At 49.8% G+C, this 13,966-nt stretch overlaps 1 protein-coding gene across 2 annotated transcripts in view; it reads right to left on the reverse strand.

Annotated features, from left to right (window-relative positions):
• KCNH1 (potassium voltage-gated channel subfamily H member 1) overlaps nucleotides 1-13,966 on the reverse strand; it is a 355,728-nt gene that overhangs the window by 26,915 nt on the left and 314,847 nt on the right. The gene's annotated exons all lie outside the window — the stretch shown is intronic.

Genomic DNA, 13,966 nt, shown 5'->3' on the forward strand with positions numbered 1-13,966 from the left:
CCATTTTACAGCTGACGAAACAGACGAGGAATGGTAAGTGTTCTAACTGAGAGTCGGATCCCGAAAGTTGGACTCCAGATCCTGTCCTTTGGCCAATTAATTCCACTCCGCACTGTCACTATTTTCTTTCATCCTCAAATCCCTCTTCCACAAAGGGAACAGGAGGTGGGAAGGACCTCTTCCAGACTCACTCAGCCGGAAGGACTGACCGTGAGGGGTGAGGAGCTGTCCCCTGAGGGCGGGCCATCACCCCCTCCCTTGTGTGCAAGAGATGCAAAAAACTTCTAGTATTTGCAGAAGCAAAATGCAGCATGGAGAGTACAATCTACCACAAAATAAGCAAAGCATTTGAAAATCAAATAAAAATGACCTTTGCTTTAGCCACTCTTTGGAATTATGTGCATCCTAGCTAGTGACTCAGAATCTGGGTGACAGGTGCTTAAGGACTTAATTAAGAACCACAATCAGGGCTGGATAGGATCTCACACACCACTCTGTCCAACTTCTTGATGTTACAGATGAGGAAACTGAGGCCCACAGAGCGGGAGGAGCGTCCTCCGTGCCTTACCGCCAGGAAATGGCAGCCTGAGCGGGGAACCGGTGGCTCTCCTGAGCTCGGACCATGCCTCTTAGCAAGGAGATGGAAGGTAGCAAAGGCACTAACAAGTCTTACTAAGCCTCGCAGCCCCTTCTCACCACACCACCCAGGTCCTTGCTGTGACTTCTATTTTATGGATAAGGAAACAGGCTCAGTGGAAGAGTCTGGGCACCGAGGAGGTCCTGAACTGGCATTTCCTAGTTTCTCCCCCTACCATCTATTGGACGGATACGTACTGCAGCCAAGTTACGTCGGGCACCACACAGAAGGATGGGGCTGAAGGGAAGCCCTGTCCTGTCTCCCTGGGAATTCACGGTCCCAGAAAACAATGGGTGTTGGGGTGGGGGGGCAAGGACGCTGTGCTGGGACAGGCGTCAGAAGGCACTGAGGTCACTTCTCTATATACGTTGTTTCTTGACCAAGGTCCAAGAGGAGTCTGGCAGGTGTGCGCAAGGATGGCCATGCCCAGAAGGGGTGGGAGGGGGCGCCAGGTAATCAGTGGCTGGGCCAGGGTAGTGAGGTGTCTATCGCCAGGGACCAGGCCTTCGCCCCTGCAGGCCACACAGACAGCCAGCCCGGAATGAGGCAGGCGGGCATCTACCCTGGCTCGACCCAGACTCTACTCCCGGAGAGAGCTATTTACATCCGGAACTGTTCAAGGACAGGGACAGCACAAGCAATTACTGGCAGTAAAACCCAAGCCCCGGCTCTGCTCCACTCCCGCACTCTGTTTTCATATGGTCAATAAAGTGGCTGCCTGATCGCGTTCTTGGCAGTAGAGTTGAGGTGTGAGTGTTTGGCCGGGAAACCAGCTGGCGGCACCGGGGGGAGAAGTGACTGTCTCCCTCAGGTTGCAGGCTTACTGCCCCTGCCCAGGGGCGCGCCGCCTGCTCAAATGGGGCCTGTGTACAGGGGCACTTTCTACAAAGACCCGCCAAGCTAACAAAGATGAAGCTCCTATAGCCAGGCCATGCCCTTCCCATGAGGAGTCTCTACAAGAAGGGGCCTTCCCTGTGTTCCCTGGAGATGTCCTGTGAATCTATTCAGGAAGAGACCGTTTTCAGAGAACTACAGCGAGGCCTCCCGTCCCGGCCTGCCGTGCGCTGTGGAGTGTGCACAAGCTGTGATACAGGTGTGTCACGCAGGGACGTGACGAGGCTGGACACAGAACGTAAGCACACACAAGGGGAAGGTAGCACAGACGCACAAACACGGCACAGTGCCTGCAGCATCACGCGCGTTGGCGAGAGCCCTTTGCTGCCCTACTCTCTGGACAGAAGAGGACTCCGAATGCTGCCCCCCTCTACCCCCACTCCAGAGCCACTGGTGCTGCCTTCTTCCCCCATGCCCATTTCCACTGATTCAAATCCCACCTCTTCGGCAAAGGCTTAAGCAATGCCACTTCTTCCAGGAAGCCTTTCTTGAGCCTCCCAGCCAGAGGCACTCAGCCCTCTTCCGAACACAACGTGATCTCCAGCCTGCTCTAATAATAAAAAATGCTTTCTGCCCTGACATTGCTCTTTTATGTAGATATCTGAATGTCCCCCCAAACTCATTAGCCCCCCAGGGCAGGATTCATGTCCGATTCATTTCAGCATCCCCCACAGGGCTAAGCGCAGTTCTAGGCACCCAGCAGGAGCCCAGCAAATGTCTCCTGACGGAACTAACACAACATTCTTGCCCACACATGTGAAAGACACACAAGGCTGGCAGGCAGGTGTCTTGCGGTGCCCTCACTTGTTCCCCTCCTTTTCCTGCTCCCCTGGATGGAAGTTTTTGCTTTTTTCGGTGAATCATTTATATCAAATGTGTGCAATGGTTGGTAGCTGGAGAAAGAAAGATTGTTGTCTAAGCGTCAGATATTCCCAAGCCTGGAAAAATCAAGCGACTGCTCCCCTGGAAGGACCCAAAGGTTCACTGCGGCCCTTTGGGGAAAGAGTGGGGACTCTTGAGAGGAGGGTGGGGTTGGAAGAAGCTGGGGGTGGGGGTGCCTGGACGGATTCCAAGAGAAGGGACCCTGCAGCCAGCACAGCGCCCCGGAGGCGAGCTCTGCACACGTCCAGCCGTCCGTGTGCCCCGAGAGCTGACACCAAGACCGGAGCAGACAGGAGCTGCAGAGCCACGCCCCCGTCATAAGGCGCTGCCTGGAGGCCTCTGCCCCCAGCACCCAGCCCAGAGCTCACAGCCCGGGCGGAGGACCGCTCAGAAACTCTCGCTGTCTGGGAATCCTGAGCCTCCAAAGTAGAACAGACCTTTTCTGTGCCTGCAGGTTGAATGACACAGTGCCCAGCACCAGATCTCCCATTTACGCGGTCACAACTCATTAACAGCTTCGCTAATAGTTCCAGCCTCCATGAACTGACCGTTGACGTTTGCTGATCACTCTTGGGCTACGTTCAACTCTTTCACTCTGGCAGAGTGATGGGACTAATCCACCAAGGGGGAAGGATTCCACCCGCCCATTCTCCCAGGCACTCACCCATTCAGACACAGGCTGAAATCAGGGGGGACTTGAATGGGATCAACTTAGTTTCTGTGAAAGTTTCCTGCAAGGTTAGAAGCTCTGGTCTAATTGCGGTGCTCGGATTCCCAATTCCAAAATGGAAAGTCTCTGTCTGGTTATGTTAGTCTCCAAATGCCTCCCACTAGCACGATTCTTGATTCCCCAGGAGGAAGGATGAGGGTTGAGGAGGAATTTGTGTTTGAGGCCCACAGCCAGGGGCTGGAGTAGTGCCTGGCAGGGGTGTGCAGACTAAAGATACTCTGGTACTTCTCATGCTTTTATACATGGGGAAGAAAGGCATAAATAACTCAAAATGATAAAGCCCATCCACTTGGGAAGTTCTGGCCAGTCAAGGGTGTGGATTCAAGCTCTAGGAGCTCACTTGACTCAAATCTCTCGAACCCCACCTCGCTGTGGCCATGATCCTACACAGCCATCTCTCAAGTGCACAGGCAGCTGGAGAAGAGAGTGGGAGACCATTATGGGTTGAATGATGTCCTCAAAAAATTCATCTGCTGAAGTCCTAACCTTTCGTACCTCAGAAGGTGGCCTTTTTTGGAAGCACGATAGCAGCAGATGTAATTAGTTAAGATGAGATCATGCTGGAAGAGGGTGGGCCCCCAATCCAATATGACAAGTGTCCTTATAGAAAGGGGACATCTGGACATAGAGACTGATCTGCACACAGGGAGAGTGCTACATGAGGATGAAGGCAGAGATCAGAGTGATGCAGCAGAAGCCAAGGAACACCAAAGAATTCCACCAACCACCAGAACCAGGAGAGAGGCCTGCAACAGATTCTCCCTCACAGCCCTCAAAAGGAACCAACTCTGCTGACACCTTAATCTCGGACCTCTAGCCTCCGAGACTGTGAGACAATGCATTCCTGTTACTTAAGTCACCCTGGCTGTGGTATTTTGTAATGGCACCCTGAGAAAATTAATATAGAGACCTGGTCTTGGGCTGACCATGATATCATGAAGCTAAGTTAACTAAGGGTCAGACCCATAATCCTATTAATTTAAGAAACGTATATAGAGAAAGCTAGAGGTAGATGGATGGATGGAAGGGTAGGTAGATAGGTAATGATAGATGGATGGATAGATAGATGAACAAATAGTAGATGATGGGTAGATGGATGGATGGATAGATGGATGGGTGATAGACACACAGATAGATGATGGATGGATGGATAGATGGATGGGTGATAGACACACAGATAGATGATGGATGGATGGATAGATGGATGGGTGATAGACACACAGATAGATGGATGGGTGGATGGATAGATGGGTAAACAGATGATAGATAGATATCCAGGCAGACAGATTGATAGATGACAGATAAACAGAGGGATCTAACTAGTGTATAGAAATGGTGCCTGGGCCCTCCCCAGCCCAGCAGCCCTCCCATGCGGGGCTGGAGAGAGACCTGCCTGTGTGGGCGGCTGAGCGTTGGAGAAGCATCACACAAGAAGACAATGGGATCTACACGGCACAATCACTAGGGCAATTAGCCCCCCTGAACGCCCTATGGTAAAGATACCCTTATTCCCATTTTACAAAATAGGAAGATGAAGCTCAGAGAGGTTAAGTCATTTGTCTAACACCACAGGGCTAGTAAGAAGCAGGGCTGGGATTCATACTCAGGTCTGCCTCGCCTCAAACACTGGGTCCTTTTGTCACACCTGCTGCTTTGCACAAACCCTGCCCTCAGTGACCCCATGTTCAAATAAAGGGGCTCAAAAGACCTGACCCATGAGCCAGAACTGCTTAGAGGGGGAAATGTTGTGTCTTCAATCCCTGTAATCCAGGCCAGTCCATCCTCACCAATCAGGGGGCATCATGAGGCCCCTGCCCTCTGCCCCATGAGTCCAACCTGCTTCCCTTCAAAGTACTGGCTCCAAACACCGGCCTCAGGCTACGCATCTGGCCACTCCCGCATTCTGCTGTCCTGCGGAGGTCTGGGCTCAGTCTGCCTTTCTGGTCCCAGAATCTCCCTTTGCTTTGGCTGCTCTAGTTCCTGGCCCATGGAACTCACCACTGTTAGCCAAGCTAGCCTTAAGCATTGGTTTTGAGCTGGCAAGCCCCACCTCCTCCGTGGGGGAGGGAGAGGAGGCCAGACACTATGGCTGATACAAAGGCAATCATACCTGCTGGGCAATCACACCAGGGCCCTGCTAAGATGTATGTAAATGTCTTAGAGTCTTGGGAGCTTCAGAGCGCTGGTGGAGGTACCTTCTTCAGGGGCCCAGGCCTGGTTCCCTTTCATGTCCCCAAATTACACTCCCATTCCCAGGACTTGACCTGACAGGGGCACATTAGCTATAGCCCTGGGCCTGGAGAACCTGGCTTATATCTCACGTGGTCCTTTCTACACTGCTCTTCTTAGAGGTTCCCAAGCACACCAGATGCTGTAGCCTCTGAGATGCCTTCATGCTGTTCCTCTGGCTGAGTGGCCTTTCCTGCACCTCTTTGCCCTACTCTTCTTTCAGGGCCCAGCTCAGATGGCATCTCCTCTGGACTCATCCCACACCGGGGCTGGGTGTCCCTCGGTTATGTCTCTTTATCATCCAGCAGTACTCATCAGGGTACTCCTTAAGCTTCATGGTCATGTGCTCATCTGAGGCCCTCACCAGCTTGGGATCTGGACTAGTAGGATCTTCGCCTGCCTTGCTCACACCACACTTCTGCACACAGTAGTGGAAGGATAAGCAATTATGGTCATGGATCCCATGACCAAGGCCATTAACGGGCCAGTTAAGTTTCTCCAGAGGAAGCCCCTGAGCCCCAGGCCTAGAAGTTGTCCCCACATATGTTGTTGTCCATCAGGGCGAAGGGCAGCTTCTCGGGACCACCTTGGGTCCCAACAGGATTCAGAGTCCATAGTACTCACTCAGACCATGAGCCAGGAGTCTACTCAAAGCTCAGCCCTGGAACACCATGAAGGCTAGCCAAGAGCACAGACCAGCATGAAGCAGACACAAAAAGCTCTACCATTCAACCAGTGACGCTAAGTCTCCAGGATCCATGAAAGGACTGTAGTCATGCTATATCAATCACAAGCGACATTTGCTTGTCCTTAAAAGTACAACTCACATGGGATGCCTGGGTGGTACAGTCAGTTAAGCATCTGACTCTTGGTTTTGGTTCAGGTCATGATCTCAAGGGTCATGACACTGAGCCCTGGGTCGAGCTCCATGCTCAGTGTGGAGTCTCCTTGAAATTCTCTCTGCCCTTCCCGCTCATGCTCTCTCTCTCTCTAAAATAAATAAAATCTTAAAAAAATATACAATTCGCAGATAAAAATAGAACTTCTATGGGCTAAATGTAAAACCGAGGCCAGGGTCCTTCAGCCCATGTGAAATTTTCACATTAAATCAACACTTCCTTGGGGGCTGCTTCCTGACACTTGAAAGCATAAGTTTGACTGGCTTAGGGCTGAGAGAGAAAATGGGGACAGAGAGTCCTCATAGCAGCAGGAGGAAGAGGAGGAAAAGAAAGAAAGAAAGAAAGAAAGAAAGAAAGAAAGAAAGAAAGAAAGAAAGAAAGAAAGAAAGAAAGAAAGAAAGAAAGAAAGAGAGAGAAAAGAAAGAAATGAAAGAGAAGGAAGGAAGGAAGGAAGGAAGGGGGAGGGAGGGAGGAAGGAAGGAAGGGAGGGAGGGAGGAAGAGGGAAAGGGAAAGGGAAAGGGGAGGGAAGGGGGAATGGAGGAGGGGAGGGGAAGGAGAAGAAGAGAGAGAATATGTATGTCTTACTGCCATTTCCAGATCTGTTTGGCCCAGAGTCTGTCCTTTGCAGTATGCAAGGGAAGCTTTGGTGCCGGACCTATTTTGTTCTGATTTTTCCCTTGGCCAACTTGGCTGTCCATTTCTCCAAAACCTTTGCTTAATGAAGCAGGAGGTGAGGCCCAAACGGCTGCAGTTCTCACACAGTTTCATCTTCACAGCAGACTTACCTTGGCTTTCCTGCAGCACTAACTCCTACTTGGCGCCTGTGACCCTCAGAGAGCCCTGGCATTCGAGCCTGTGAGCCCGAGGCCCAGAACCAGCGGCTTGAAGCTGCTGTGAACAGTGGTTTCCTCCCTCCCATCCTGCAGCAAAGCCAGTGGCCTCCCCTCTGCCCTGCTCCCCTGACACTTGCTCAGATAACTATTTACGCATCCTTCTCACCCCACCTTCTCCATCAGGAGGCGAGCTATTATGCAAGCAAATTCCTTTAGTTTGGGTTTGCTCCTGCGTTTGCCAATTTATTTTATTCATCTTTCAAAACTATTTCTCCACCTCGGTCCAAAAGCCAACTGATTTAAATGTGTGTGTGTGTGTGTGTGTGTTTTTAGATGCATAGAACCAACAAAGTAAATGATAATATTAGCAAGAAAATGAGAACAGGAAAATAAAGGTCGTAAATGAGATACAGTTATAAGCCAGCAGCAAGGCTTTAACATGCCACCACTCAGGCTCTGAGTCTCCTAGAGGCCAAGCACAGATAGCAATACGATCCAACATGACTGGGAGCGTCCAGTACCTCACAAAGAGGTCACCAAGTGTCCACATAATGCATCCAGCACTAAAGATGCACTTCTGCTCTGACTTTCAGGAATGTGGTCTGCGCTCTGCTTTCTTCCATAAATATTAAATGAGCATCTTCCAGTTGCCAGGTCTCTAGGCTCTGGGGGTAAAATATGTATCAGGCTGTGATCCCTTCCCCTGCTCTCCATAAAGAAATAGATTTGCCCCTCTAATTGTGCTCGGCTTTGGGTGGTGAGTTTTTGCCCAGAGGTGTGGGAAGTTAGGGAAGTGGTTGTGGGGAAGAAGAGACCTAGAATCTTAGCTTTTCTCTTTTCTCACACTGCAATGCCCCACCCTTCACTTGCTGCCCAGAGGAGTCCTCAATCTTCACAGTCCAACTCAAATGTCACCTAGGACAGGAAGCCTTCCCATATATTCCCAGGCGGAACTAATTGTTCCCATGGCACATGACGAGTGATTCAACTTAGCACTTGTTTCATTTTTCGCTCTGGCATGGACTTTCCTGCTTTGTCCCCTGGCCTACCTTATTCATGTCTGTATGTTCAGGGGACAGCCCGGGCCCAGGCACGTAGGCCGTAATCAGTATACATCTCCTTGTGTTGTACTAAAGATCACCTACAAATGGGAAATTCAGAGGTCAGACACCCAGCAGTTCGTTTCCATCGTGACCAAGGCAGCTGTGAGTACAGCTCGTGGGAGTTCAGTCCCCACAAATCAGACCGGGTCCTGGGAGCCTCCACGGCCTAGAAGGGCTCACACATTCCCCTGCCCTCAGGAGGGCTGCTTTTCATGAGCGTTCTAACCAGAAGGGTGTGAATAGCCATATTTTTCTCTAACCTACCAACCACTGAGAGAAGCAAGTGACGGAGAGGCCTTGTCTTGTCTAAGGTGTGGGAGGGGGCACGGAGGGCACAGAAGGAGCTCTGGCCGGGGAGCTGCAAGGGGACTGTAATTCCACATCTGTGTAATGGCTAATTGTGTGAGCTTGTGTGTGGCCGTGTGTGTGGTTGTGTGTGGTTGTGTGTGGCCGTGTGTGTGGTGTGTGGTTGTGTGTGGCCGTGTGTGTGGCCGTGTGTGTGGTTGTGCGTGGCTTTGTGTGGCCGTGTGTGTAGCTATGTGTGTAGCTGTGTGTGGGGCTGTGTGTGGCTATGTGTGTAGCTGTGTGTAGCTGTGTATGGCTGTGTGTATGGCTGTGTGTGGCCCTGTGTGTGGCTGTGTGTGTGTGTGTGTGTGTGTGTGTGTGTGTCCGTGTGTATGGTTGTGTGTGGCCGTGTATGTGTGTATGGCTGTGTGTAGCTGTGTGTGTAGCCGTGTGTGTGGCTGTGTGTGGCTGTGTGTGGCTGTGTGTGGCTATGTGTGTGGCTGATGGCTGAAGACACATCACCTAAACTCTGCAGCTCAGTTTCCACAACTGTCCATAAGGAGAGTAAAATCTACCTCACCCACCTTTATATCAATGTTACAAAAGCATTCATAATACAACCTGGCCTGGGATTGTGCTCATTAAATATTTTCTTCCTTCCTGTGTTTTGTTTTGTTTTTCCTTTACTTGGGCTCCAGGGCCTCTGCTGCTTACTGGCCATGTGACTTTATGCAAATTGCTCAACTTAGAACTCAGTGTCCTGGTCAGTGAAATGGGCCATTGAGGACTAAATGCCACTATATGTGTGATGAGTCTGCACAAGGGGGTCAGAATAGACATGTTTATTCCAGGGGGCCCGCATGTGCAGAATCATCCTTGAATCCTGGTGTAGTTCATCCATTTCCTCATTCGTTCACTCACGATGGCCCATGGCTCCTGCGTGCGAGGCACTGTGCTCCCAGAGGAGCCACAGAGGATCACGACACCGTCCCTGCCCTCAAAGGGGTGAGGTCTATATCCTTTTTGTCTTTATCTTTTGTACATCCCACGCTCCCTGTACACCCTTTATCTCTCTAGGGGTGTTTCCTCTGGAGGGAACAACCCAGAAGATAAGCAACAAGCGTGGGTTAACCTGATTTCTGCAGCGCTTGTGTGAGTCTGATGTATAACCTCCCTTGCCCCTGGCTGTTGCTCTGAGGGAGTCCCCTGGAATATTCTGGAACAGAGGGTTGGTTCCCAAAGGATTGGTCCATGGCGATGTCTGACCAGCACAGACTCTCTGATGGAGGCCTGTGTGGGTCCTCGAGGGAGGGCATGGGTGCAGCCAGACCTCAGAGAAGGCTTCAGGTCAAGTCTCCATGAAGGATCTGCTTCCGTGGGGAGGTCGGAAGCAGCAAAGACAGGTGATGATTCAGGGGAGGTTCTGGAAATAGAAACCCCCAATTCTTCACCACTAGGGGCAAGGACGGGCCTCTACCCACTCTGACAGGCCTGGGGACCATTTCTGGAAGAACCACTGTGCTGCCCGCACTGGATGACTCATGTCCATGCACGGGGTGTGCCTCTGGCCACTCCAGGCATGAGGATGAGGCCAAGGATAGGAGGCGTGAGGAGTGTAATTCTCCTGCTGAGCCTCACCTTTCAATAGCCAGATTTACACAACACACAGTGCAAATCTTAAGGCGATTAGTTTGGTTTGGTTCAGTTGTGCATTTCTAATCTTGCTCATACCCCCCCCCCACCTCTAGGATTTTGTACCATTATCACTAGGGCATAATTTTCTTATCAAGAGCTAATTGTTATAGACAGCCATGAGTAGCTGTGATTTTTCAGGGCTGAGAGAGTGGGGGGGGGTGGGGTTCTAACCCAACATCAGCAACAATAATCATAAAAACAAGCTCTTGGGTGACCCTCTGGAGGACCTGAAGGGGAGAGGGTCCCCGAGGTATGTAGCTGAACCAACATAGCCTTTTGGGGAGCCTGGGATGGAAGTAATCCTCGGTGGGATCTTTCTGGCCCCAGCACAGGCTCTGAGGCCAGAGCAGCTGGACAGAAGGACAGAAGCTTGAGGAGAAGCTCCAGGGGCCCTGCTGCCTGGCCTCAGGGCTCCAAAGGGAAGCAGAGTCTGGGACAATGGCAATGGTCTCTCAGAGAAGGCAATCAGCGTGTTTATACATCCCATTTCCAGTCGTCCCGTTTTTCTAAGCACCGCCTCATCCCTGCTCAAAGATGTTCCCTTTGCAACACTCAGGTGGGTCTTGCGTTAAGGGGATTTAGGACACAAAAATTCAGACTTTTCTGAAAACCCTCAACAACTGTATGCTATTATTAAAGGATTTACCTTGCAGGATGGTTGTCTACAGGAATCTTCAAATAATGGGACCTCCTTTACAGGCATTTGGAATGAATGTGATTTATGAACTTTAACTTGCATGGAACTTTACCTTCCCCCAACATGTCGGAGGCCTCCTTTGCTCATCTTTGGTTGTTGACATGGTCCACTGGGCATGGTGACCAGGTTGACCCTGGTTGCAAATCCTGCCTCTCCAACCAGGCTCCCTGAGAACTCCTGTTCTCTCTGCTCCAGCTATGGAGATCACCAGGGCTCTGCCAAGAGTAGGTGCTAGGCACACAGCTGACTGACCAACAAAAAGGATGAGTTCACATCTTCTGCTTGAGTTATATCTTCTATGTGACTACATAGTGAGTCATTTCTAAAATCATTTTGCTTTACAAGTAGCCTCTCTTTGCTTCCCTGAGAGCCTCTGGGATAAGGTGAGACATTGTGGGAAGGAAAAGCAGCCCTCATTTGCCTAACTTTAATTAAACAATCATTTCCCAAAGGATTCTGAAGGGCCAGGCCCTGACTAGAGTCTGGAGTGACAGGAAGAATCCAGTTCCTGAGGTGGGGACGGAAAGCACCAACTGGTGTATCCAGTGCGACACGCAGAGGCTATGATGGGGTCCCTCGGTCAAGCCACCACGGATCAGGATACAAATGTACTTTAGTCTCCAGACTGTACCTCAGCATGGCCCCTACTCCTCCTCAACCTTTGGGGATTCAGCTTTTGAGCCATGAGACAAGTCCTACCCTAAGGCAGAGGCTGACTGGTGCTTCTCCTCTCCTTCCCTGGGCCTCACTTCACTCTTGGGCAGACCCTCAGCCTGTAAGGAGGCCCAGTCCCTGGTTCCTAGATCCGAAGGCTGGGAACTCTTTCCTCTTCCTTGGAGAACCCAGTTGGTGGGGTGGTAAAGTGGTAACATTTTGAAATACCCCACCCTCCGTATTTCCGGTTACCCCGTAACACTTCCCCCATCCTGCAAGCCAGAGTCTCAGGAAATGGATTTTTATCTCCCTATGGGGGCCTCAAGCAAGCACAGTGACCCCCTTGAGCAGTACTGTCCCATAGAAATACAATGCAAGCCACAGATGTGAGTCACATATGTGACCTTTCTGGTGCTATATTTAAAAAAAGTAAAAGGAATAGATGAAATTTAAATTTAACAATGTTTTACTTAACCCAATATGTCCAAAATTCATTTACATTTCAACATGTAATCAACATAAAAAACCATAAGGAGATAAGTTATATTCTGTTTTATACTAAAGTCTTCAAGATCCACTGTATGTTTGATACCATACAGCACACCTCGATCCTCACAAGCTACATTTCAAGTGCTCACAGGCGCATGTGGCTAGTGGCTTCCATTTTAAACACTGAAGCCCTAGAGCCAGTGCAGTGTGAAGAGGTGACTAAGAGGAAGCCCCAAGAGACATGGGGTCAGGGATAGAGGTGACCCAGGAGTCTGCAGGGACCAATGACTTGGATATCCTGCTGTGAACAAAATCATTCTCAGGGTTCTCAATGTGGTAAATGATGATTCCCAGGATATGCCCCCAACCAAGACTAACTAAATGCTTTTGCACCATGTAAGTTTGTCCACAACTGCATTGTCCAATACTATAGACATCAGCCACATATGGCTCTTTAAGTTAATTTAAGTTAAACAAAATTTAAAAATCATTAGCTCAGTTGCATTAGCCACATTTCAAACACTCACTAGTCACGTATGGCGAGGGGCTCCTTTATGGGGCAGTGCAAATATATTTCCATCATCACAGGAAGTTCTATCGGACATAACTTGGATCAACCCCTAAGAAATGGGGGGGAGTAGCCCCCAATTTTCTGAGATGAAGGTTCTGTTACTTGTAAGCATGGGGGCCTGTAACAAAACCTGAACTGATTTATAGAAAAGTAAGGCCATTTTTTCTTGTATAATTGAATTTGTGGAATGGGATTAATAATTTATTTAACTTTTTAATAGACATTCTTTTTATCTCTTGGAGCATGTTGCTCTGTTTGTAAACTTGGAAAATAATCCATACCACCTCACAAGGCGGTAGGAGGATTGAAAGAGACAAAAGAAGGTCAGACACGCACCCCAAAGTCCACCACATTAGCTCCCTTCCCTCCCTCTTCTAGGGCCACGTGTATATGTGTCTGTGTGTACCTCCGTTCCTCTTAAAGTGGGGAGCAGGCAGATTTTCACCTCTTTGAAAACAAGGGCTACATTACTGCACTGCACTGGGGACCTACCCCCCCCCCCCGCCACCCCCATGGCAGGAAGGGCAATGCTATGGCCAAAGAGGACTTGCGAAAAGCAAACTGCAAACTACCAAGTGGACAGAATTAATAGGAACAAACCACTTTATAGAAGCTAAAAAGAGCATCAGGATTTGTAGGAGCAATATAATTAGTATGGTCAGCCATACCCTATGGAGAGAGGAAACGAAGACAAAGGTGTATGGGAAGTAAGGGGTCGAGGGGGAGAGAACTGAGGAATTCTTTGCAAAAAAAGAAAAAAAAATGAAGCAAGACAAAAGGACAGGAGGGTTTAACCAAATAGAAGTTCATGAAGACTGACACTGCACGGGCTTGTCCAAGCCATGAAACCTCTCTCTCACAGCAATGACATCAGTGTGAGAATAACCACATGCAACTAAAGTAATTGGTAAATAAGGCAGAATCTCGTTCAAGGTCAGGTTAGCTTAGGGATGGTATGGGGAAGAATGTGGAATGACCTGTGCCAAAGAAAGGGTAAGTCATATGGGATAGAATTTCAATTAGGTCTAAATGGGTTAACTTGAACCTGCTTGCTCCAAAGAGTTGGGAACAAGACGGACCCATTGTTTCTCTTACAGACTCTGGCCAAAAATGGTGTAGAATAAATCACAGAGGGCTATCTCCACATTGTGTCACCTGTTATTCTTGGCTGAACCCCTGTCTGGAGGGACCCTGGCCCAGGACAAGGTGGCAAATCTCTCCTGACCAGGGATAGGAGCAATTGTAGCCACTTAGATAGTTCTCTCTGCTCCTCACTGTTGTCCAAGAAAGTTGGGTCTCCTCGGGGCGTGGGGGTCGGGGGTCGGGTAGGAGGAGAACAGAGTCAACAAAACGGCTGCCATAATATG

This window comes from Eumetopias jubatus, unplaced genomic scaffold (assembly GCF_037043125.1).
Source record: "Eumetopias jubatus isolate StellerSeaLion01/CBP00866 unplaced genomic scaffold, mEumJub1_p1.0 scaffold_12, whole genome shotgun sequence".
Lineage (NCBI taxonomy): Eukaryota > Metazoa > Chordata > Mammalia > Carnivora > Otariidae > Eumetopias > Eumetopias jubatus.